Below are 26,536 nucleotides of genomic sequence, written 5' to 3' on the forward strand. Positions count from 1 at the left end.
TTTGTTACAAAACTTCCATATAACCTGGCTCCCCCCCCACTCACCTCCTTGGAGCACTTCTCTCAGGGTTACTTGAGATGCTGCCTCCCTGGATTGAAGTCCTAAAAATTCCCACTGAATAAAACATAACTCTTAACTTTTAGGTTGTGAATAATTTTTTAAGTCCATACCATTCTCTTTCCTTTCTTGGCTCCTATCCTCCCTCCTCTTCATTATCTCCTTCTCTTCCCTCCCCCCATCTGTTTCTTTCCTGAATAACTTTCTTTAAAATTTGGAAACATAATACTTGCACTGAGTGAAAATAAAATATTCAAAAATGCTAAAAAGTATTAAATGTCTCTCCTCCTAAAGTCCCTCTTCTCAGAGATTCACTTTTAACCATTGATATTAATCTTTGTCAGGTAGGTATTACCATAATTTTAGATAATATGATTAATCTCTATTAATTTTTGTGATATATGATTTAGTCCTGTGTGGAAAACAGAGATCATTTTAGGCATTTCAAAGAGAAGGAATTAAATATACAGAATTGGAGGGTCACTTCTGGTTTTTGGTTCAACATGTAAGGAGCTTGAAAGTTGTCATTCCCAGGCACCCAACAAGAAAAAGGATGAACAGACTAAAAATATACATCCCTTCTTAGATCCATAAAAGAATTGAGGTCAGGGTAAACTTCTGTTCCCAGAGTTGGAGAGACAGACAAGGAGATAAAGAATCACAGCTTACTGAAGTTTTCTGTTTTGTGGGAACCAGGAACAGAGAAAGAACAACTAAACTGTAATTGATGAATTCCTGAGGCTCAATATGGACAAGTTTGTGTTAAAATCTCTAGAAAGTCCCAGTATTAAAGGACCCCTACACTGGCAGCCAGCCCAGCCCTCTGTGGCTGTTTTCTTGCAGGGTACTGGCCTAAACCCCCATGGCTGAGCCCACTGCCATGTATGCACTTGGGCCTAACCCTTCCAGCTGTGTACCTGCACATCATCGGCCTGACCCCTGTCAGGGGCCCTTATGTTGAGATGTGCCCTGCCATCTGCCATGGGCCCATGTGAGACCCTGCAGCCGCAGAAGTGCACACCCACAGCCATGACTCCCACAGCCTGCACCACTGGGCTCACCCCAGCTGTGCATCTGCATGTCCCTGGTCAGACCCCTGTTACTGGCATCCACCACTGTGTGCCCTAAGTAAGACCTTGCTGCCATAGGTGTGCATACTGACATAGGGGTCCCACAGATCCTTGTGGGCCTAGATACAGCCCTATCCCTTGTCACTGCCTGTACCACCAGGCTTGCCAGCAGTTGGCCCCTCCAACCCACTGGCTCAACACCCATCACTGGCCTCCACTGTCACATGCATCATACCCATGGGCATGGGGAGATGCCCCCTGCCATCTGCCATGTGCCAATTGGGAGACCCTGCAACCACAGGAGTATCCAACAACAACCAGAGGCCTGCATCTGCCAGTGTGCCCACAGTTGTCCCTGGCCCTTGCTGTTGGCCATAGCCCTCACTACTACATATGTGTCTGCAATCGGCCTCTAATAGCATAAGGCCCCCTACAGCTGAATGTGTGCACACTATTGACTCCAGCCACCACCGCTGCTTGCCCTGATTCCAAGCCCCTGGACCTAAAGGTGCCACTGAAGACCCCAACAGACTTTGCAGCCACTGTGGACACATGATAATGGAATATTATTCAGCTATGAAAATGGAGGAGTCTTGCCATTTGTGACAAGTTGGATAGATTTTGAAAGCATTATGCTAAGAGAAATAAGTCAGACAGGGAAACACAAATACTGTATGATCTCACTTATATGTGGAATCTGAAAACATCAAACTCACAGAAACAGAGTAGAATGGTGGTTGCAAAGGGCTGATAGGTGGAGGAAATGAGGAGATATTGGTCAAAGGGTACAAACATTGATCATAAGATGAATAAGTTTCACAGATCTAAAGTACAACCTGGTATTATTAACAATACTGTATTGTATACTTGAAAGTTACTATAACAGTAGAGTTTTAATTTTCTTACCATAAAACAACAGCAACAAAATTATAATTATATCAGTTGAAGAATGTGTTAACTAACTTTATTGTCGTATTTTGCAATATATATGTGTATAAAAATCATTACATCATATACCTTAATGTTATACAATGTTATATGTCCATTATATTTCAATAAAACTGGAAAAAAAACTTTAAAGAAAGCCTGCTGTGGGGAAACTTATAAAATACAAATAAGGCCTTTAGTTTACTTAATAGTATTATACCAATGTTGATTTCATAGTTTTGATAAATGTACATGGTTATATAAGATGTTAACATTAGTGGTAGCTAGGTAAAGACTATACAAGAACTCTCCTTATTATCTTCCTGACACTTCTCTAGATCTAAAATTATTTAAAAATAAAACATTTATTAATTCACCACAAAAAAATCAAGAAGCCTCTAGGGACACCCAAAGATAACAAGGGAGACAAAAACCACCAGAGGAAAATTTAGCTTCTTACACCAAGCTACAGGAAACAATAAACACAGTTTACCTCATAGAGAGATAAACATGAAGCCTCATACTGAAACCTTTTTACCTCAGTGCCTTTAGCCCAGTACACTCTGTCCCACTTTCAACAGCAATAAAAGAATTACAAGGCATGCTGAAAAACAAAAAAAACAGTTTGAAGAGACAGTGTGGACATCAGACATAGAAGGAATTATGTACAAATAATTTGGTAAGCATAGAAGAAAAAGAATAGAAGGAAATGAGGATGGAAAATTTATAAAAAAGAAAAGCAGTAATACAAGGAAGGGTGGGGGGGAGAGATAACTGGGAGTTTGGGATTGACATGTACACAATGCTATGTTTAAAATAGACAACCAACAAGGACCTACCGTATAGCACAGGGAACTCTGCTCAGTATTCTGTAATAACCTAAATGGGAAAATAATTTGAAAAAGAATAAATACATGTAAATGTATAACTGAATCACTTTGCTATACACTTGAAACTAACACAACATCGTTAATCAACTATACTCCAATATAAAATAAAAATTTTAAAAATTCAGATACTGCTAATACTCCTGAATAGAAATTTACAACAGCTGCTGCACTATAGTAAATGCTTTTGCAACTAATATTTGAAGTGGTGTTAGGAGTTTTAGCCAGTGCAACTAGACAAAGGCAATTGGAGAGATATTGATTGTAATGGAAAAGTTATAAAGTTCTGTGACAAACAAAAAAAATGAATTTTGGGGAAACAAAAAATATATGAAGAAATGACTGCAAACAATAACAGAATCCAGTTAAATAGTAAGATATAAAGTTAACAGGCAGAAAAGGCGAGAAAAGTGTTTACCTCAATCCATAGTTTTATTGTTAGTAGTTATATTCATATTTAGAAATGTATATATCCTTCACATATTGTATATATATTTGAATAAAGCAGATAAATTACTTTATTAATGCTGTTCAGAACTAGGACATGAGCATAACAGAAAAGAAAGTATAAAATGAAGTAATTTGGACTTCCCTGGTGGCACAGTGGTTAAGAATCTGCCTGCCAATGCAGGGGACACGGGTTTGAGCCCTGGTCTGGGAAGATCGCACATGTCGTGGAGCAACTAAGCCTGTGTGCCACAATACTGAACCTGCACTCTAGAGCCTGCGAGCCACAAATACTGAGCTCATGTGCCACAACTACTGAACACGCACACCTAGAGACTGTGCTCTGCAGCAAGAGAAGCCACCACAATGAGAAGCTTGCGCACAGCAACGAGGAGTAGCCCCCACTCGCCGCAACTAGAGAAAGTCTGCATGCAGCAATAAAGACCCAATGCAGCCAAAAAGAAAATAAATTTAAAACTTTTTTTAAAGAGATTCTCTTAAAATGAAGTAATTTACTAAATCCCTTAAAATTTTAATTTGAAATATCATTAGGGGCTTGTCTTTAGAAAATAAATGTTTAGTTCTACCCATGTAAGGACCAAGAAGCAATAATAGCTCAGTAGAAACAAGCATGACTAATGCTTAGATATGGTCTTCAGATATATTCCCCACTTAAAGGAGCTAAGACTCCTTGAAGAAATGACAAATCCTGGATCTTGTCAAGATGTATGAAATGAGAGTAGAATATTTGTGCCACAAAGCAAATAACTTTTCAAAGATAGATTGAAGGGGTTCACTTGATTGAAGAAGGGATTTGAGCGTTTTAAAAAATGACTAAAGTTGATTCAGATTGAATATATAAAACTCCAGTTTTACTATGGGAAGCAACTAGGTCACCAATATTGTAATAAAAGTGTCAAACAAAGAGAAATAATTAGTCTTTTCTGAAATAACTATATTTCTGGTTAACAAAATAGCCCTAGCTGATGAGAGGAATTATTCTCTACAGAAGTCCAGCTAAGAATTGTGGAAAGAACTGGAAAATCAGAAGTTTAGAAACCCTATTGAAACACTAATTCAAACAAAGATTCTTAATGTGTAACTATTTTTATAAAATGTTGATAGAAAACTTCATAAATCTAATATTCAAGCTTAACATCACTAAGAATGAGACAATCAATTATTATTTGGGATTTGACAAATATGGAGTACATAGCACAACTTCTAAAGCATTCCTAACCACAACATTTGAACTAAAATCTTATTAAACCATTAGAAGTAACTTTTACTTCTTACCCACAGGGACATGGTAAATAGAATTATAAGTTAAATAAAGTCACAAAGAGTCAAACATTGAAATCCTGACTCAAACAAATCAAAATATGAAGGTATACTTTGTAACCATTGGGAAATTTAATGTAAAGTAGATATCAAATGATACCAAGAACTTATTTTTAATTTCATGGGTCATGATAGCATTGCTCCTATGTAATAAAATAGGCATTTTTTAAGAGATGTAAACTGATATAGAGAGGCAATGGCATAAAGAAGGGGACTTGCTGTAAACTATTTCAGTAGTGAAAAGCTAACAAACACAAAACAGGTTAGATAAAGCTAAGGCAAAAAACTTCTGATAGCAAGCTGAATAATTTGGGTGATGAGTCTTTAGAGAGTCATACCATTCTTTCTACTTTAGTATTGTATGTTTTAATCTTCATAGTTGATAAATAAATTACAAGTAGATAAATAGATAAACGGCTAAAAGAACAGATAGACAGAGAGAATAGAACGAAGAATCACAGTTCAAATTAAGCTCTGGAGAAAACAAATACAGAATAAGATTAATGCCAGGAATCCTTAAACTTACAGTAAACTAATAAAAAAGAGCAATAGCAAAATCTGGAGTAAGACAAAAGGGACATTTATTAATGTAATACAATTAGCTCCCCCTGGACTTCTCCCTATGCTGATAGGCAATAGCAATGATAACTCCCAACAGATTAGAAAAATATAGAGCTGCTTAATAAGTAAGTTAAGTATCTGTTTGGTGCTAGGATCCAGCTGCTATCCTGAAGTATTTCCAGATAATTCCAGGAGACCAGAGAAAGACAAAAAGGTACATGGAAAACAACAACTCCAGTGCAAGTTTTAGGATGAGTTCCTAATTATAGGTCACAGATATTGGAGATGCAAGAGAGGAATAATAGTGTACCTGGGGTCAGATATATGACAGTGCCACTGGTTAAATAATAATTTCTAAAAGGGACTTAAGATCCAAAGGCCTCAAGATCCAGAAACTAAGAGACTTTTATAGCCCAAATGCCATACATCTCCCAAGCTGGTCAGCAGACGAGGATTATTTAGTCTTACAAAGATCAGGTTTCTCCAAAGGTAAACTCAAGAGGTTTATTTTTCATAGCATTTACTCTAGCTAATAGTATAAGAAGTAAAACAATACCAAGAACTAACAATGCTTTCCAGCAACTCTTGACATACTAAAGGAGAGTCTAGATGCCCATTAGATCAAGAGCGACTGAAGGTGATCCTTTCAACATTACAGACTAGGAGCTGAGCAGGGAGTTGTGGAGCATTGAGGCCAGATATGGATCCTGCAGGTCCCTAAGGACTTGAGTTAATGTCTTCTAGTCAGTAAAATATCACAATTTTATCATGGGATTCCAGCAGGTATAACAGTACCTTCACTGACAAGCAATCCTGTATGCCAATTCAAATAACTTTGGAAATATATATGGTGATGTTCATTACTGTTTTTTTTTCTATTTAAAGCAGTATCATCTTGTTCTTTTTGTCAGTTTTATTGAGGTATAATTGACAAAATTGCAAGATAGTTTGTGAATAATCAAAATTTGAGAAGCTTGGTATAGAACATCTATAAAGTTAAGAGCTAGGTTATCCATTGTAAAACATGGTACCAATCCCTTTAAAATAAGTTAATTGATTTAAATAAAGCACTCTCATACTTTTCAAATACAACATTTATACCCAGATTATAAAGATACCACATTAGAAATAACTTTCTCTACCCTATTTTTAATTTAAGATCATCAGGTTTCAACTAATATTGTGACCAAAGAGAGAAAGTCTCAATATATAGTAGCATTTGATTTGGAGATCCAGAACCTAAAAGGGATTTATAAATTGGGATATTAAATACATTACTATATACTACTATTTATTTATATATTGTAGCTAGTATATAAATATACTACTAAATATACTAGTATAATCAAATCCTACATTTAAGAACAAGCAAATACTGATTTTCAACTGCCAAAAAAAAACAACAAACGATAGAACAGGAAATTAAACATTTTGGGAAAACCAAATAAATGTGAGTAATGAAATTACAGAAAATTTAACTCTAAAAGGATATTTTCAAGTGAGAAATTTAAAATGTTAAATGTTATAATTATAATGTATCAAATATCCATAAAAGTAAGAAAAACAAGCTATTATCTAGTAGAAATAACCAGATTTTTGAAATTTTAGTACATTTTTTCTAAGTTGGAAAAAAAAATTCAATTAATGGACTGAATAGCACTATGAACATAGATGACAATGAAAATCTGATTTTGAAGGCAGAAATTGATTTTTCTTCTAAAATGCAAGTGATATGAACAAAAATATGAAAATTGTGAATGAAAATGTAACATACCAGATGATCCAAAATTTCACTTATCCTTCTAACAGGGATTGCATAGGGAGAAAAATGGGGTAAATGAGATGCTATTAAAACAAGTAAACCTGTAAAAATATTGTTTCAAAGCAGAAGAAAAAAAAATAAAAATTTAAAAGCAACACGTGTAGAGATGTTTCCAGGAAGAAAAAAATAGTTACTTAAAAAGGAATAAGAATCTGGCAACAAAATTTGCAAAAACAACACTGAACACAAAAAGACAATATCAATCCACATTATCTTTTGTAAACAATAGAAGCTAATTCTGGTTATCTTAAATAGGGGTTTTATTGATGTGATATAAGTGGATCATATAATTAATGATTATAATGATAAATAATACCAGTATAGATATTTAGAAATTAGAAAAAAATAAAGATATTTCACAGACCACACTGCAGAGACAATTTGGTCAGGAAACTCCTAGTACCATTGCTGGGTGCTGCCCTTGCCACAGACAGATATGAAAAGGGAGCTTCACCTTCTCTTTCATCTCTCTCTCCCCTCTCTCTCTTCTCTCTGTCTCACTGGTTTCAGCTTAAATACCCTAGGATGAACAATGTTACTGACTGATGCTACTTTTGATGCTTATACTTTAACTGTTAGTGGCTGATGAGAAGGAAAATCCCTTGTTATGATCCTCCAGGTGTGATGCAGCAAGAAGAAAAGCATTACACTGATATTATGAAATTTGGAAAATTAACCAAATACCAGGAGTTACTCTTTTATCACTTGATGTTGTGATATGATGCATAACCTCAGGAATCCCTATATTCCATTCTCATATCTCCATATCCTCCCATATTATAGAAAGTTTTGTTCCTCTGCTCATCAGGATTAGTCATTTCAGAGAGTGATAAAACTGCACAGTTTACCTATTGACTGAGTCATGAGGGTCCCCAAAGAGACAGGTGGCAGGCTTAATTTCCAACAACAATGGGACCATTGTGGTGATCCGTAATGTAAGTTCTAACATTTTCACTTGGCAAGAATGGTAAAAATTTACTGGTGATTAATAAGGTGTATTTGTGAGGGAACTCATTCCCACTTCCAACACATGGATTTTAAAATCCATGAAATCTGAAAATGGGAAGAACTGAACACTTTTTTCTTATTAGGTCAAAAAATATACAGTGTCCTGATAAAACAGCACCTTTAATCTCATATGCTATAGTCTTCTAACATTTCAATAAAATATAATACTATATTTTCTGGTTAATGTAGCATATGATAAGACAGGTAAGTCACATGGCCTCAGTTCTTTTCTGTGTTTCTTTCACTGAAAAAGTGTTTTTTTTTCTTTAAAAGCAAACTTGTATGGTTTAATAAGTTTTAACACATCCAGTGAATATATGAATACAGAAACATGATGGGCAGGATAATGTGTACAAGGCAGAATATGTCTAATCCCACTGCCCCCACCATTATGGAAAAATTCCAATATAATTAATTAGTTTCTCTCTGTTCTTCTTACTCCCAAGGTACAGAACCTAGAAAGGGAAAAATCCATAGCATGTATGTAACTTATTCACTTTCTCCTTGTAGACACCTACGTCTGTATTGTCCTTGTAAACCTCCCTGTAAAAATGCTAAAATAATTTACTATAAGGAAAATAACCAATGAAATTATATAATATGACTTTATCAGAGTCTACTTGGTTCATCTAGACTGCTTCTCTGAAACAAATCTGACTATAAAGTAGAGATTATGTGTGTACACTCTCCAGCTTACATGATTAATAGAGTATTAAAACTAAGTCTCGGGCTTCCCTGGTGGCGCAGTGGTTGAGAGTCCGCCTGCCGATGCAGGGGACATGGGTTCGTGCCCCGGTCTGGGAGGATCCCACATGCTGCGGAGCGGCTGGGCCCGTGAACCGTGGCCGCTGGGCCTGCGCGTCCGGAGCCTGTGCTCTGCAGCGGGAGAGGCCACGGCAGTGGGGGGCCCGCACACTGCAAAAAAAAAAAAAAAAAAAAAAAAAAAAAAAAAAAACTAAGTCTCAAATTTAAACAGCTTCCTTTGAGCTCACATCTACCACATATAATCAATGTTAGCCTGCATCTCTGAAACCAAAATACATACCAATGCTTAAAAGAAATAATTTAAAAGTTCAGGGCATTGCAAGAGAGGAAAATGTTATTCCTATGCCTGATGCCTGATTTTTGCTCATATCTGTTTCTATTAGTAAATTTCATGATATGTAAGATCTATGATTTCTGAGAGTATATAATTTTATATGTTTTCATATAAAATTGTTGTCGATGAGTGTCTTAATGTGGGGTGGGAGATGGGGTGGAAGATGCTTCCAGCAATGGGAACCTATCAGCAGTGACACTATCAGATGCTGTTTTATGCAGCTCTGCTGTTCAACAGTAGCATTTCCTCCATTCTTCAACTATAATGGCTTGTTCATAAATTCATTAATTGGCATCCACAGAATAAATCTTCTAATCCATAATGTTTATTAAGAAGAATTTCCTCACCTCTCTTTTCCTAGTGCTTTCATTGACCATAAATATATGCTAAGATGCTGGCCCCAAATTTATTAGTCCATAAGATATCAATGTTTTTCTATCCCAAAGCTCTTTATTACCAATTCCCATTATTTCCACCCATAATGGCAGAGAAGAAGAGTCTTGTTCTAACTATAGCCTACACCAGATAGAAATCTTTCCATTATTCTGACCTCCACTCAAAGTTGGCACTATAAGTGACCCAATAAATTGGCTAAAGCAGCATACCCAAATACATTAAACTCTAGGCTACCCCACAACCCTGCAACTTGATCATGACACAGTTAGTCTAAGACTGGACTCCTAATTCCTGCTTTGGCAAAAGCTATAGGAGGAGTAAATTATTTATGTGAATGTGTTAGAGAATGTAAAATACAGATTAGTAACACAGAAAGGCAACTCATTGTAGATATGATAAACTAGGGAAAGGGTACACCTCTGCTGCTGACCCTAGGTCCTTTCTTTTACTCATTCATGGCCCCAGACTAGCCCAATGATGGCAGAGTAAGGACTGACACTTTTAAAACTGTGGGAAAGGACTTCCCTGGCGGCACAGTGGTTAAGAATTCACCATGCCAATGCAGGGGACATGGGTTCAAGCCCTGGCCCTGGAAGATCCCACGTGCCGTGGAGCAACTAAGACCGTGTGCCACAACCAGTGAGCCTGAGCTCTAGAGCTCCTGAGCCACAACTACGAGCCTGCGTGCCACAACTACTGAAGCCTGCATGCCTAGAGCCCATGCTCAGCAAGAAAGCCACTGCAATGAGAAGCCCACACACTGCAACAAAGAGCAGCTCCCGCTTGCCACAACTAGGGAAAGACCGTGCACAGCAACGAAGACCTAATGCAGCCAAAAATTAATTAATTAATTAAAATAAGACTGTGGGAAATATTGAATAAGGTTTAGGAGGGTTAAGTACAGGTTACTTATACTCTAGTCAAACAGGACATAACATAAAACTAATAATGAGTACGAGCAAACAAGATTGGTGGCTCTGACAGTCTTCATGCATCTCCTTCAGAGTACAGGACTGAGAAATATTAGACAGAAAGAATACAGGGAGGTAGGAAGGAAGGGGAAGGGAGGAAAGATTAGAGTAAGGAAAGAATAAAGAAGGAAGAAAGTAAGAGAAGAAAGGAAATAAGGAAGGAAGGAGGGAGGGAGGGAGGGAAGGAAGGAAGGAAGGAAGGGAGGGAAGAAGGAGAGAAGGAAAGAAGAGAGATAGAGAGAAGGGGATTAGGAAGTGCACTCTTAACTTTAATCAACTCTATCCAGATGAAGTAAGATCTCACAACTAGTGCTAATCTTGGGGCCATCATACCTTCATGGTTATTTATTGTTGTGTAACAAACTACCCCAAAACTTAGTAGTTTAAAATAAAAACCATTTTATTATATCTTTAGGGGGTCATTTTGCTCACCAGAAATAACATGATCATGATTTTAAGAAATTTTTTATTTCAACCCCACATATCACATTCAGGCAGATTTTATGTACCAACCAAGGTCTTGTTAGCAGTGGTAGAAAGAGACAGTTGTTTTATTTTTATTGACCATTGTTTCTACAGTTGTAAATTAAATTCCTTAGTTAGAAACAACGTTGTGTAGGATACAATTATTGTAAAGAATGCATTTAGTAAGTTCACAGGTGACAATTTTGGAAGAAGTGTTTTGGGCTGAGAAGACAAATCTATAATCAGAATTAATGTCTATAGTGAGGACAAATCACTGCTCCATCTATAATCAAAAGAATCTAATGTAATTAGCCTGCTTAGAGGTGTTTGGTTATACCCCTGGGACACAACTTTATATCAGAGATAACCTAGTACATAGAGTGTCTTTCCCTGAGCTAGAAAAGGGTGCTGCTTTCTTCAAGATTTTCAATCATTTACTTACATCTGATAGAAAATTGCCATAATACATAAATTATTGGGTTGGCCAAAAAGTGTCTTAAGTTTTTAAGTAAATATAAAAGACACGTTTTTCATTTTCACCAAGAACTTTATTGAACAACGTATTCACCCTTTTGTTCCACTACCTTCTGACATTTTTCAGGCAACTTCATAATTCCATCTTCCCAAAACTTTTTATATTTTTGAGCAAAGATCTGTTGCAGGTGCATTTTACAGTCTTCCAGGGAATTGAAATTTTTTCCAGTAAGAGAATTTTGTAAAGACCAAAATAGATGGAAATTTGAAGGTGCAATGTCTGGTGAATACAACAGATGAATCAGAACTTCCCAGACAAGCTGTAACAGTTTTCGCCTGGTCATCAAAGAAACATGCCGTCTTGCGTTAGCCTGATGTAAGATTGTGCATTTTCTGTTAACTAATTCTGGACGCTTTTCATCGAGTGCTGTTTTCAGCTGGTCTAATTGGGAGCAGTACTTATTGGAATTAATCATTTGGTTTTCCGGAAGGAGCTCATAAGAGACGACTCCCTTTCAATCCCACCATATACACATCAACTTCTTTGGATGAAGATTGGCCATTGGTGTGGTTGATGGTGGTTCATTTCACTTGCCCCACAATCTCTTCCATTCCACATTATTGTACAGTATCCACTTTTCATTGCCCATTACAATTTGTTTTAAAAATGGAACGTTTTCATTATGTTTAAGTAGAGAATCTCATGTGGAAATATGGTCAAGAAGGTTTTTTTCACTTAACTTATGTGGAACCCAAACATCGAAGCGATGAACATAACCAAGCTGGTGCAAATGATTTTCAACACTTGATTTGGATATTTTGAGTATGTCGGCTATCTCCTGCATGGTATAATGTTGATTGTTCTCAGTTAATGTCTCGATTTGATCACTATCAACTTCAACTGGTCTACACTACCATGGAGCATTGTCCAATAAGAAATCTCCAGCACAAAACTTGGCAAACCATTTTTGACATGTTCGATCAGTCACAGCACCTTCTCCATACACTGCACATACAATCTAAAAAAATTGTTTCGAAGGAAGTTAAAGACAACTAAGTGCTCCCAGAGCCATCTTATGGAAAAAAACTGAATGAAACTTTTGGCCAACCCAATAATATATATATAATGCATATGATACTAATGACATCAGCTAGGTGGTATGGTATACCTAACAGTAAACAACTTTACAAGTGGACCTGACTGTAGTACCTATATGAATTATATTTCTCTTTTATGTATATATCTATAAATATTAATTACTATTTTCCCCTCTTACTTTTTCCTCTTATTTAAAAATAATCTAGGTTATTTTCATAGTGGTTAAATTACAATTTTGTCTTTATATTATAAAATAATAATGTAGGCTACCTAGAAGAATATTGACTATTACTTTGAGATGGATCTGTCCCACTGATAAAAGATTGGGTCTATATTACATAATTATTCATTTTAGGCAAAATAAATTTTTATTACTATTATTTCTCTTTTGACGTTTAAATAGAAAGATGTGCATGGATTCTGAGCTGCCAAAGAGATATAACGTAGCAATTATTGTGATATTCTTTTCCACATAGCTTTTAGGATGCCTTTCTGTACCACAGAGACTTAGTTTGAAAGCTACGTTTCCTGAACACTTTTGTAGCTAGAGTTCTACATGCAAATTGGGCTTTTACTGACTAGATGCCCTTACACAAAATATGGATGACACAATTAATGCAGAGGTTATTTTCCTACTTCTTTTTGCAAGTTTTTGGCTTGCTAGGCAAGATTTTGGAGAACATTTTACACTGTATCACTGTTACAGTGTTCATTATCCATCTTTCATTTCAATCCTAATGGTAGACATGTCAGCTTCTTATTTTTACTTTTCCGTCCTTATATAGCTGCAATGGTTAAAGAGTTCTTAAATCAATAGCTCTTGTGTTGGCCTGATAGGTGGTACATTACTTGATGGATAATTGTGTCTAGCACAATTCATTTGTGGAGTGCCTGCCTAGACCTTGCTCCTCTATCCCTTTCAACAATATTGTAAATACACTATATTTTACAACTAAATATATTCTAACTTACAATAATTAAAATGGATTACATTTATTGTTCTGAATTCGGAACTGATACAGAAGGTGATATCAAAAGTCAGTTGGGGGCTTTCCTGGTGGTGCAGTGGTTAAGAATCTGCCTGCCAATGCAGGGGACTCGGGTTCGAGCCCTGGTCCAGGAAGATCCCGCATGCCGCAGAGCAACTAAGCCCATGTGCCACAACTACTGAGCCTGCGCTCTGGAGCCCATGAGCCACAACTACTGAAGCCCGCATGCCACAACTACTGAAGCCACGTGCCTAGAGACCATGCTCCACAACAAGAGAAGCCACTGTATTGAGAAACCCATGCACTGCAACGAAGAGTAGCCCCTGCTCGCCACAACTAGAGAAAGCCCATGTGCAGCAATGAAGACACAATGCAGCCAAAAATAAATAAATAAGTAAGTTTATTTTTTTAAAGTGAGTTAAAATATATGACCTTGACAAGATATGCATGGCAGAAGGCAAAGGACTCTAGTTATTTGTTGGTAAATAATATTTGTTGGTAAAATTTGTGGTAAAATATTTTATGAAACTATGTATTATTCTCAATAGCTGCCCCTGTTACTAAGAGGCTGAGTGTTAGTAGAACTATTTTGTAAACCTCAAAATGTAACTGTGTGTTGGCTGCTGTTTTTGACTTTTACCAAATTACATAAGAGACAGGTTAACTGAGGCTCATTGTAAACAGGTGGCTGTGAAGAAGCAGCCTTAAAGGGAGATAAGACTGCAAGAATTTTCTAGCAGTCTCAGTATAAGCCTGCCAGACAATAGAAGGTAGCCCAAAGCTATATATCAAATATTAGATGTCACCATCCCACCAAAGCCTGTAATTTTAGATGTCCTCACATTTGCCAACATTAACAGAGAGGAAAGGGCTCAGCACAAAGACATTGATACTAGACAAAGCAGGATTCAGTGCTTTGTCTAGACAAGGTTTTTCATGTGTTCACTTGCCCTTAGAACTAACTGAATGAAAATAGATGCAAAGCCAAATAGGAACTTACATTGCCAAAGAAACCACAAGTCTGGCCTGAGAAGCACAGTGCCAGTTTCATTTCTAAGGCAAACCCTGGGCTCCAAACCTGCACCAGATGGAAGCTGCTGTGAAAGCTGTGAAGTCCTACTTCTCACGTGCCCACACAACAGACTCTGCAAGGAGACTTTTCTCAGTGAGCAGAGCCAGGGTCTATGACACAACACAACATGAGTCAACCCAGAGCACACTGGTTTCTCCATAAGTAACTTGATCCACTACCAAGGCAGGCACTTTTCAAAATAATCCCTTCCCAGAAATATTATATGACTCCTATGAACTGGGACTTCTGGAAGGTTTTCATTCTTTTGTCTTCTTTAATGAAAATGTTTCTACCCTGTTCATACAGCATTTATTGCATACTGGCTACAAGATGTTAAGATATTTTTTCATTAGATTATAGGTCACCAGACCACAGATACTTATATCCAAACTGATGAAGAGGTCTACATAACACTTAGAAATCTTAGATCTGGGCATGGATGTGATCATTATCAGATTTGAACTGATTCATGTTGGCAAGAATTAAATTAGTGTTGTAGATAACAGCTAAAGTATTCATAGATATTTGGTGGCAGAGGCAAGTCTAGTCATTGATATGGCATGTTCAATATCCCTTTTCTATTTAGCAAAAGCACTTCTGAGTTTTAGGTAGACATATGGTGACCAAGCTAGGTGAGACACGCTTTCTCTCGTTGAAACTAGAAATGGCGATGTGATAAAATCTTGACAATGAGGATGTGAATCATGTTTTGATAGTCTTTTAACATTATTGTGAGAATTTAAGTGACAGAGAAAAAATTGTACTTTCACTCCTACCCTTCATCAATGCTATACCAATACTTCATTGTATTTACTCTTAATTCATAACATTCTTAAAATATTTTGTTAAATGACCTCCCCTTTCTAATTTTGCAGTTATAAAAACGTATGTGAGAGAATAGTGACTGACAGGCAGAAGAAAATAGTAAAACTTAAGGGAAACCCAACCGTTAAGAGAATGTTGGAGATATTTTATTTTCATTCATCACAGATGGGAGAAATTGGAAGAGGCAAAACTCTTCAGAGAGCATTCTTACAGACTATAAAAGCTGGAGACCTGCTCATTAAAATAAAGACCTATATTTTGAAATCAAACATCTGCCTTATATTTATGCTTCATTTGTACAAATATAATCCAGCTAATTAGTTATATCTATCTAGAAAACTCATATATTCCATTCTTTGTTCCTAATAGATGGAAGGGTAGAGGACTTTTTATGACAATATTATTTTGAGGACATAAAGTACACATCTTTGAAATTGGACAGTCCCTGAAAAAACAAATACAGTTTCATTCTTTTTAAAATCTTACCTTTGCAAAAATGGGAAAGAAGAAATCATTTTTAATATCCTTTTAAAAGTGTTTTGAATTTAGAGTAAATACAATGAAGTATTGCCACAGCTTTGATGAAGAAAAGGCATGAAATTATAGGCATACTTCTGTCACTTAGCAAATTCCCATAATAGTGTCAAATCTAAATCTTGTGCAAAAGTGACTTGTATTTACGGCAGAAATTCTGCACACCATTAACTGTTTTGTGTATATGTATAAGCTGCTAAAAGTAATTTGTGGCAAAAGCCACAGTGTTAATAAATTTCCATATCTTAAAAGACTTCATGCTGGCAAATTTGTGGAGCCATTTAAAACATTTCAACCTAAAGACAGTTTTATCTCCTACTTGTTTCCTCTTTTTCTTTCTATTCCCAAGGTTAGAATATTTACCGTTTTGCTTCTTTACAACTTAGCCTCTATTTCTGCAGATAGTCTAATGAATGCATAAGTATGAAAAGTAAAAATCAAGAAGGTACTCTTTCTGAAACCAGGCAAGTGAGCATGGCAATTGTACTAAATCTACATTTTCTGTAATATTTCAGCAACTCAGAAATTTCCTGACTAGAATATTTCTTAGAATATACTCAGATATACATAGAATAATATACATTCTAGAGGTTATGAAATAACAAGGTTTGTTTGCATGGTAATTAGATGCTCAGTGTATGCACATATTTGTCTATTAAGTATGGGCAAAGAGACCTGTTATTAGAAACAAATTTTCAAGGAAACTTTGTAAATGTTTCTAATGCTTGGGCATAATAAGAATGTATATACTTTTTACACATTACCAAAACAATATATACAAATGTAAAAAAAAACAAAATTGCATAGTATCAAAGTAAAAAACAAGTTTCTGAAACCATTCCCTAACTCCCAGTGCACTTTCTGAAGGAAAACTCTTTGTAGTATTCACTTCTTTAAGTGATTGTTCTATAAACATATGTTGTTTGCATTTATATCTGTTTCTTCATACACATGGTTTTGATTGTCTTTCTATCTCTGAGAATTAAAGTTTACTCCACTTATGCTTATCTTACTATCACTCACTTTCTATATTCAGCTGATTCAATTGTTAGTTTAAATTAGTATGTTTCTAGATTGCCTGGATTTAAATCCTAAGTGAAATTCTACCTCAAAATACATACATACATATTTTAGAATACATTCATTTTGAGGAAATTACATAACTTTTCTGTCTCTTGGTTTTCTAATCCGTAATGTCAAAACAACTACCCATGTTGGAGAAGTTATAAGGAATATGTTAGAGAATGGATGTAAATTAATTAGAACAGTTACATTCAAGTACAAAATAACTTCTTAAATTATCAAAGTATAGTAATTTAATATTTCTTTCTATAGGCATAATTAGATTCCCCATGCTTTGCAGACAAATTGACCATCAAAATGGAAAATCTTTGAATATATTATATTTACATTATGTCTATGCTAACATTGTTGAATACATAACTCAGATTGAGGGATAGACTTACATTATCTTTGTCATGGCTATATTACCTTCATTTTTGCATGGTTCAAAGGAAATTATCTAAAAAGTTAATTTTAAATAAATTATTCTTTATTTCATCTATTATCAAAATCATGTCCCATTTTGTTTCATTAAAATATTCTTTACTTGATATTATTAATATTCTTTTTTGTTTTTGCTTATACAATACAATGAACAATGTCTTTATTTTATCAATATTATCCTTCTAACATACTATACTATAATTTCTGGAGGTCTGTACCCTTCTGCTCCACTCTGCTCCAGTTGCTTTCTAGGATTGCATTATAACTAAATCCTGGGAATTTACTTCATTTCACTTAAGGTGTACATGAGTATTTTATTTATATATGTATCATATGTTCTTAATTTTCTTGGTTTTCTTCATATTATTTATTTGCCTTCACAACTGATTCCTATTTTAGTGTTAAATTAAAAGTTCCAATCATTTTCTGTTAGAATGTTGGGGCTTTTTTATATTTTGTTATAGAAAACTGTAGATAATCTAATGTTCATTTTCAGATTGTTATATACATTCTTCCTCAAATCTTTCAAGATTATAATTTTATTCTTATAATTTTGAAATTTCCATGAGAATATATTTTTCTGTGGGCTTTTTAAATGTAAACAGCTTGACATTCAATCGGTTATTTCTATTTGAACACTTATGCTAAATTGCAAAGCAAGAATGGCATTTGCTTTTAAAAAAAAAAATCTTATTGGAGTATAGTTGATTTACAATGTTGTGTTAGTTTCTCCTGTGCAGCAAAGTGAATCAGTTATACATATACATATATCCACTCTTTTTTAGATTCTTTTCCCATATAGGTCATTAAAAACTATTGAGTAGAGTTCCCTGTGCTATACATTAGTTAGCTATTTTAAATATAGTAGTGTGTATATGTCAACACAAAACTCCCAATTTATCCCTCCCCACATTTCTCCCATGGTAACCATAAGATTGTTTTCTACATTTGTGACTCTATTTCTGTTTTGTAAATAAGTTCATTTGTACCATTTTTTTAGATTCCACATATAAGTAATATCATATAATATTTATCCTTCTCTGTCTGACTTACGTCGCTCAATATGACAGTCTCTAGGTCCACGCATGTTGCTGCAAATGGCATTATTTTGTTCTTTCATATGGCTGGGGAATATTCCATTGTATATATGTACCACATCTCCTTTATTCATTCTTCTCTTGATAGACCTTTAGGTTGCTTCCAGGTACTGGCTATTGTGAATAGTGCTGCAATGAATATTGGGGTGCATTTATCTTTTTGAAGTATAGTTTCTCAGGGAAAATGCCCAGTAGTGGGATTTCTGGATCATATAGTAGTTCTATTTTTAGTTTTATAAGGAACCTCCATACCATTCTCCATAGTGGCTGTATCAATTTACATTCCAACCCACAGTGTAAAAGGGTTCCTTTCTCTCTACATTCTCCTCAGCATTTTCTGCTTGTAGATTTTTTGATGATGGCCAGTCTTACTGGTCTGAGGTGAAACCTCATTATAGTTTGATTTACATTTCTTTAATAATTAGTGTTGTAGGAGCTTTTCATGTGCTTTTTGGCCATCTGTATATCTTCTTTGGATAAATGTCTATTTAGATATTCCATCCATTTTCTGATTAGGTTGTTTTTTTTGAATTGAGCTGCATGTGCTGTTTGTATATTTTGGAGATGAATCCCTTGTCAGTCACTTCATTTGCAAATATTTTCTCCCATTCTGTGGATTGTCTTTTTGTTTTGTTTATGATTTCCTTTACTGTGCAAAAGCTTTTTAGTTTAATTAGGTCTGATTTGTTTATTTTTGTTTTTATTTTATTACTCTAGCAGGTGGATCCAGAAAGATCTTCCTTTGATATATGTCAGAGAGTGTTCTGCCTATGTTTTCCTCTAAGAGTTTTACAGTATCCAGCCTTACATTTAGGTCTTTAATCCATTTTCAGTTTATTTTTCTGTATGGTGTTAGAGAATGTTCTAATTTCATTCTTTTACATGTAGTCGTCCAGTTTTCCCAGCACCACTTATTCAAGAGACTATCTTTTCTCCATTTTATGTCCTTGCCTCCTTTGTCATAGATTAGTTGACCATAGGTGTGTGGGTTTGTCCTGTTTCATTGATCTATATTTCTGGTTTGAGGCAGTACCATGCTGTTTAGATTACTGTAGCTTTGCAGTATAATCTGAAGTCAGGGAGCCTGACTCCTCAAGCTCCAGTTTTCTTTCTCAAGATTGCTTTGGCTATTCAGGGTCTTTTGTGTCTCCATACAAATTTTAAGATTTTTTGTTCTAGTTCTGAAAAAAATGTCATTGGTAATTTGATAGGGATTGCATTGAATCTGTAGATTGTTTTGGGTAGTATAGTCATTTTGGTAATATTGATTCTTCTAATTCAAGAACATAGTATATCTCTCCATCTGTCTGAGTCATCTTTCATTTCTTTGACCAGTAACTTATCATTTTCTGAGTACAGGTCTTTTGCCTCCTTAGGTAGGCTTATTCCTAAGTATTTTATTCCTTTTAATGTGATGGTAAATGGGATTGTACCTTAATTTCTCTTTCTGATTTTTGTTGTTAGTGTATAGAAATGCAAGAGATTTTTGTTTACTGATTTTGTATCCTGCAAATTTACCAAATTCATTCATGAGAACTAGTACTATTCTGGTAGTGTCTTTAGAATTTTCTAAGAATTGTATCCTGTCATATGCAAACAGTGAAAGTATTACTTTTTCTTTTCCAATTTGGATTTTTTTTTTCTTCTCTGATTACCATGTCTAAGACTCCCAAAATATGTTGAAAAAATGTGGTAAGAGTGGACTTCCTTGGCTTGTTCCTGATCTTAGGGGGAATGCTTTCAGCTTTTCACCATTGAGAATGATGTTTGCAGTGGGGTTGTCATATATGTCCCTTATTATGTCTAGGTAGGTTCCCTCCATGCGCACTACCTAGAGAGTTTTTATCATGAATTGGCATTGAATTTTGTCAAAAGCTTTTTCTGCATTTATTGAGATGATCATATTTTAAAAAAAAATTATTTTATACTGGAATATAGTCAGATAACAGTGTGTTAGTTTCAGGTGTACAGCAATGTGATTCAGTTATACATATACATGTATCTATTCTTTTTCAAATTCTTTTCCTGTTTAGGTTATTACAAAATATTGAGCAGAGTTCCCTGTGCTACACTGTAGGTCCTTGTTGGTTTTCTATTTTAAATATAGCAGTTGTTGTTGGAAAATATGCTTGATATTGATTTCAATTTTCTTAAATTCACCGAGGCTCACTTTGTGGTCCAGCATGTGTACCACATGAAAAGAATGTGTATTCTGCTGCTTTTGGATGGAATGCTCTATAAATATCAGTTAAGTCCCTCTGGTCTAATGTGTCATTTCCTATTGATTTTCTGTCTGGATGATCTGTCCATTGGTGAAAGTGGGGTGTTAAAGTCCCCCACTATTATTGAGTTACTGTCAATTTCTCCTTTTATAGCAGTTAGTATTTGCCTTATATATTGAGGTGCTCCTATTTTGGGTGCAAATATATTTACAATTGTTATGTCTTCTTGGATTGATCCCTCGATCATTATGTAGTGTCTTTCTTTGTCTCTTATAATCTTTATTTTAAAGTCTATTTTGTCAGACATGAGTATCGTTACTCCAGCTTTCTTTTGATTTCCATTTGCATGGAATCCTTTTTACCATACCCATACTTTCAGTCTGTATGTGTCCCTAAGTCTGAAGACAGCAAATATAGGGGTAGACAGCAAATATAGAGGTCTTGTTTTTATATCCATTCATCCAGTCCATGTCTTTGGGTTGGAGAGAGATGATCATATGGTTTTTATTCTTCAGTTTGTTAATGTGGTGTATCACATGGATTAATTTGCATATATTGAAGAATCCTTTCATTCCTGTGATAAATCCCACTATGTATGATCCTTTTCATGTGTTGGTGGATTCGGTTTGCTAGTATTTTCTTGAGGAATTTTGTGTCTGTGTTAATCAGTTATATCAGCCTATAGTTTTCTTTTTTTTATGGTATCTTTGGTTTTGATATCAGCGTGATGGTAGCCTCATAGAATGAGCTTGGGAGTGTCCTTCTTCTGCAACATTTTTGGAAGAGTTTCAGAAGGATAGGTGTTAACTCTTCTCTAAATGTTTGATAGAATTCATCTGGAAGTCATCTGGTCCTGGATTTCTGTTTGTTTGAATTTTTTAAATCACACTTTTAATTTCAGTACTTTTGATTGGTCTGTTCATATTTCCTATTTCTTCCTGGTTCAGTCATGGAAGGTTGTACCTTTCTAAGAATTTATCTGTTTCTTCTAGATTGTCCATTTTATTGGCATATAGTAGTTTGTAGTAGTCTGTTATGATCCTTTTTATTTCTGTGGTGTCCATTGTAACTTCTCCTTTCTCATTTCTAATTTTATTGATTTAAGCCCTCTCCTTTTATTTATTTATTTTTCTTTGATGAGTTTGGCTAAAAGTCTATCAATTTTGTTTATCTTTTCAAAGAACCAGCTTTTACTTTCATTAATCTTTGTTATTGATTTCATCATCTCTATTTCATTTATTTCTGCTCAGATCTTTATGATTTCTTTCTTTCTACTAACTTTGGCTTTTGTTTGTTCTTCTTTCTCTAGTTGCCTTAGGTGTAAGGTTAGGTTGTTTATTTGATATTTTTTTTGTTTCCTGAGGTACATTTGTATTGGTATAAGCCTCCTTCTTAGAACTGCTTTTGCTGCATTCCATAGGTTTTGATCATCGAGTTTTCATTGTCATTTATCTCTAGGTATTTTTTTATTTCCTCTTTGATTTTTTTTCAGTGAACTATTGGTTGTTTAGTTTATTCTCCATGTGTTTATGTTTTTTACAAGTTTGTTTTTCCTGTCAGTTTTTTCTAATCTCCTTACGTTGTGGTCAGAAAAGATGTTTGATATGATTTCAATTTTTTAAAATTTATTGAGACTTGATTTGTGGCCCAAGACATGATCTATCGTGGAAAATGTTCCATGTACACTTAAGAAGAAAGTGTATTCTAGTGATTTCGGATGGAATGTTGTATAAATATTGGTTAAGTCCATCTTGTCTAATGTGTTATTTAAAGCCTATGTTTCCTTATTGATTTTCTGTTTGGATGATCTGTCCATTGGTGTAAGTGGGGTGTTAAAGTCCCCCATTATTGTTGTATTACTGTCTATTTCTCCTTTTATGGCTGTTCACATTTGACTTATATATTGGGTGCTCCTATGTTGAGTGCATATATATTTATAATTTTTATAATTTCTTGGATTGATCCTTTGATCATTATGTAGTGTCCTTCCTCGTCTCTTGTAACTGTCTTTATTTTAAAGTATTTTGGGTCAGTTCCCTCCACCTCCACTGCTGCTGCCCCTCTGCCAGCACTCGGTGCCACCTCAGGCTGGTTGTCCTCTGCTGGAGGGAGCAAGGTGGCAAGCAACTGGGAGGGTGGTTGATGGGGTTAGTGGGGAAAGAGGCAGGGTGGCCAGTGGTCCTGAGTGCTCGGTGGTGGCGGCATCTTTTCTCCATGGAGCCTACCTATGGTGCCCGTTTGCTCTAAGTTGGACAGCAGATTGTGCATTTATCAAAACATTTTCACTGCTGCACCGAGGGCACACACATCTTCAGTGGGACTCGGAATTCCTGGAGAATTGCCTTTGTGAAAAGCTGGCATAATTTCTTTAAATTCCATCTCTTAGTTTCCCATTTTGTTGTTTCAAAAAGATATCAAGAAACCACGAATAACTTTAGTAATGAAGTTTGACTGCCATTTCTTGGATGAAGGTTTTACTGCCAAGGACATTCTGGACCAAAACATTAATGATGTTCCTTCTTCTGAAGATAAGGGTGCCTTCTATGTTGTGGACCTGGCAGGCATTGTAAAGAAACATCTGATATGGTTTAAAGCTCTTACTTGAGTCACACCCTTTATTTATTATTATTATTATTTTTTGTGGTACGCGAGCCTCTCACTGTTGTGGCCTCTCCCATTGTGGAGCACAGGCTCCAGACGCGCAGGCTCAGCGGCCATGGCTCACGGGCCCAGCCGTTCCACGGCATGTGGGATCTTCCCGGACTGGGGCATGAACCTGTGTCTCCTGCATCGGCAGGTGGACTCTCAACCACTGTGCCACCAGGGAAGCCCGAGTCACACCCTTTTATGCAGTCAAATGCAATGATAGTAGAACCATAGTGAAGACCACACCTGCCATTGGGAAAGGATTTGACTGTACCAGCAAGACTGAAATCCAGTTGGTGCAGAGTCTCAGGGTGCCTCCAGAGAGGATTATCTATGCAAATCCTTGTAAACAAGTGTCTCAGATTAAATATGCTGCCAATAATGGAGTCCAAATGATGACTTTTGATAGTGAAGTCGAGTTGGTGAAAGTTGCCAGGGCACATCCAAAGGCCAAGTTGGTTTTTCAGATTGCCACTGATGATTCCAAAGAAGTCTGTCACCTCAGTGTCAAATTTGGTGTCACGCTCAAAACCAGCAGGCTTATTTTGGAATGGGCAAAAGAGCAAGATATTGATGTCATTGGTGTCAGCTACCATGTGGGACATCATTGTACTGATCCAGAGACCTTCGTGCAAACCATCTCTGATGCCCACTGTGACTTTGACATGGGAGCTGAGGTTGGTTTCAACATGTTTCTGCTTGATATTGGTGGTGGCTTTCCTGGATCTGAGGATGTAAATCTTAAATTTGAAGAGACCACCAGTGTAATCAACCCAGTGTCATGCAAGTATTTTCCATCAGATTCTGGAGTGAGAATCATACCTGAGCCAGGAAGATACTGTGTTGCCTCAGTTTTCACTCTAGCAGTTAATATCATTGCCAAAAACTCATCTTAAAGGAACAGACAGGCTCTGATGATGAAGATGAGTCGAGTGAACAGACATTTATGTATTATGTGAATGATGGAGTATATGCATCATTCAACTGCATCCTCTACGATCATGAACATGTGAAGCCTCTTCTGCAGAAGAGACTCAAACCAGATGAGAAGTATTATTCATTCAGCATCTGGGGACCAACCTGTGATGGCCTGGATCGCATTGTTGAGCACTGTAACTTACTTGAGATGCATGAGGGCGATTGGATGCTGTTTGAAAACATGGGTGTTTACACTCTGCTCTGTCACTGCTGTCACTGCTGCTTCTACTTTCAATGGATTCCAGAGACCAACCATCTACTATGTGATGTCAGGGCCACCATGGCAACTGATGCAGAAAATCCAGAACCATGACTTCCCACCCGGAGTAGAGGAGCTGGATGTTGGCACTCTGCCTGTGTCCTGTGCTTGAGAGAGTGGGATGAAACGGCACCCAGCAGCCTGTGCTTCAGCTTGTATTAATATGTAGATACAATTCTTGTAGCTGTTAACTGTGAGTTTAGCTTGATTTAAGGGTTTGGGGGGGGACCATTTAACTTAACTACTGCTAGTTTTGAGATGTCTATGTGAGTAGTGTTGGCACAGATGCAACAATGTGGAAGACTAGGTGATGGGGTCACACTTAACTGTGTTCCTATGGAAACTATTTGAATATTTGTTTTATATAGATTTTTATTCACTTTTCAAACATGCTACTAAAGCATGCCCTTCAACTGCTGAGCAAACATTTGTATCTTGTGCATTATCAGAATGGGCCAGAAGCTTAGTGTTGTGACCTGTTTTAACGTAAATACATAAGTAATCTTGAAATGATTTTTTTTTAAAAAGTCTATTTTATTTGATATGAGTATTGCTACTCCAGCTTTCCCTTGATTTGCATTTGCATGGAACACCTTGTTTCATCTTCTCACTTTCGGTCTGTATGTGTCCCTAGATCTGAAGTAGGTCTCTTGTAGACAACATTTATATGAGTCTTGTTTTTGTATCCATTCATCCAGTCTATGTATTTGGGTTAAAGCATTTAATCCATTTACATTTAAGGTAAGTATCAATATGCATGTTCCTACTGACAGTTTCTTAATTGTCTTGGATTTGTTTTTGCAGGTATTTTTTTCTTCCCTTCTTCTTTTGTTCTCTTCTTTGTGATTTGATAACTATCTTTCTTGTTGTGTTTGGGTTACTTTTGTGTGTGTGTGTGTGTGTGTGTGTGTGTGTGTGTGTGTGTTTCTATTGTAGTTTTTTGATTTGCTGTTCCCATGAGGTTTTGATATAGCAGTCTATATATGTAAAGGTTGTTTTAAGTTGCATGCCTCTTCCCCACCTAGAGAAGTTCCTTTAGCATTTGTTGTAAAGCTGGTTTGGTGGTGCTGAATTCTTTTAGCTTTTTCTTGTCTGTAAAGTTTTTGATTTCTCTGTTGAATCTGAGCAAGAGCCTTGCCTGGTAAAGTATTCTTGGTTGTAGGTTTTTCTCTTTCATCTCTTTACATATATTGTGTCACTCCCTTCTGTCCCACAGAATTTCTGCAGAAAAATCAGCTGATAATCTTATGGGGATTCTCTTGTATGTTATTTGTTGCTTTACCCTGTTGCTGTTAATATTTTTACCTTTGTCTTTAATTTTTGTAGTTTGATTAATATGTGTCTCAGCATGTTCCACCTTTGGTTCAGCCTGTATGGGACTCTCTGTGCTTCCTGGACTTGAGTGAGGGTTTTCTTTTCATGTTAGGGAAGTTTTTGGTTACAATATCTTCAAATATTTTCTTAGGCCCTTTTTCTTTCTCTTTTCCTTCTGGGACTCCTATATGCAAACGTTGGCGTGTTTAATGTTGTCCCAGATGTCTCTGAGACTGTCCTCATTTCTTTTCATTCTTTTTTCTTTATTCTGTACCGTGACAGTGATTTCCACTACTCTGTCTTTCAGCTCACTTATTAATTCTTCTGCCTCAGTTATTCTGCTATTGATTCCTTCTAGTGTATTTATTTTTTATTATTTTTATTTTTATTTTTTGTGGTACGCGGGCCTCTCACTGTTGTGACCTCTCCCATTGTGGAGCACAAGCTCCAGAAGTGCAGGCTCAGTGGCC

General features: G+C 36.0%; 1 pseudogene across 1 annotated transcript; it reads left to right on the forward strand.

The window, feature by feature from the left end:
• The first annotated feature begins 11,878 nt into the window (after positions 1-11,878).
• Positions 11,879-24,921, forward strand: LOC309974604 (ornithine decarboxylase-like; annotated as a pseudogene). Its single transcript has 3 exons — positions 11,879-11,901; positions 23,281-23,464; positions 23,694-24,921. The product of its transcript is annotated as an ornithine decarboxylase-like (transcript).
• Positions 24,922-26,536: the final 1,615 nt, after the last annotated feature.

The sequence above is a fragment of the Leucopleurus acutus genome, assembly GCF_964270905.1.
Source record: "Leucopleurus acutus genome assembly, chromosome: 18".
NCBI classification, from domain to species: Eukaryota; Metazoa; Chordata; class Mammalia; order Artiodactyla; family Delphinidae; genus Leucopleurus; species Leucopleurus acutus.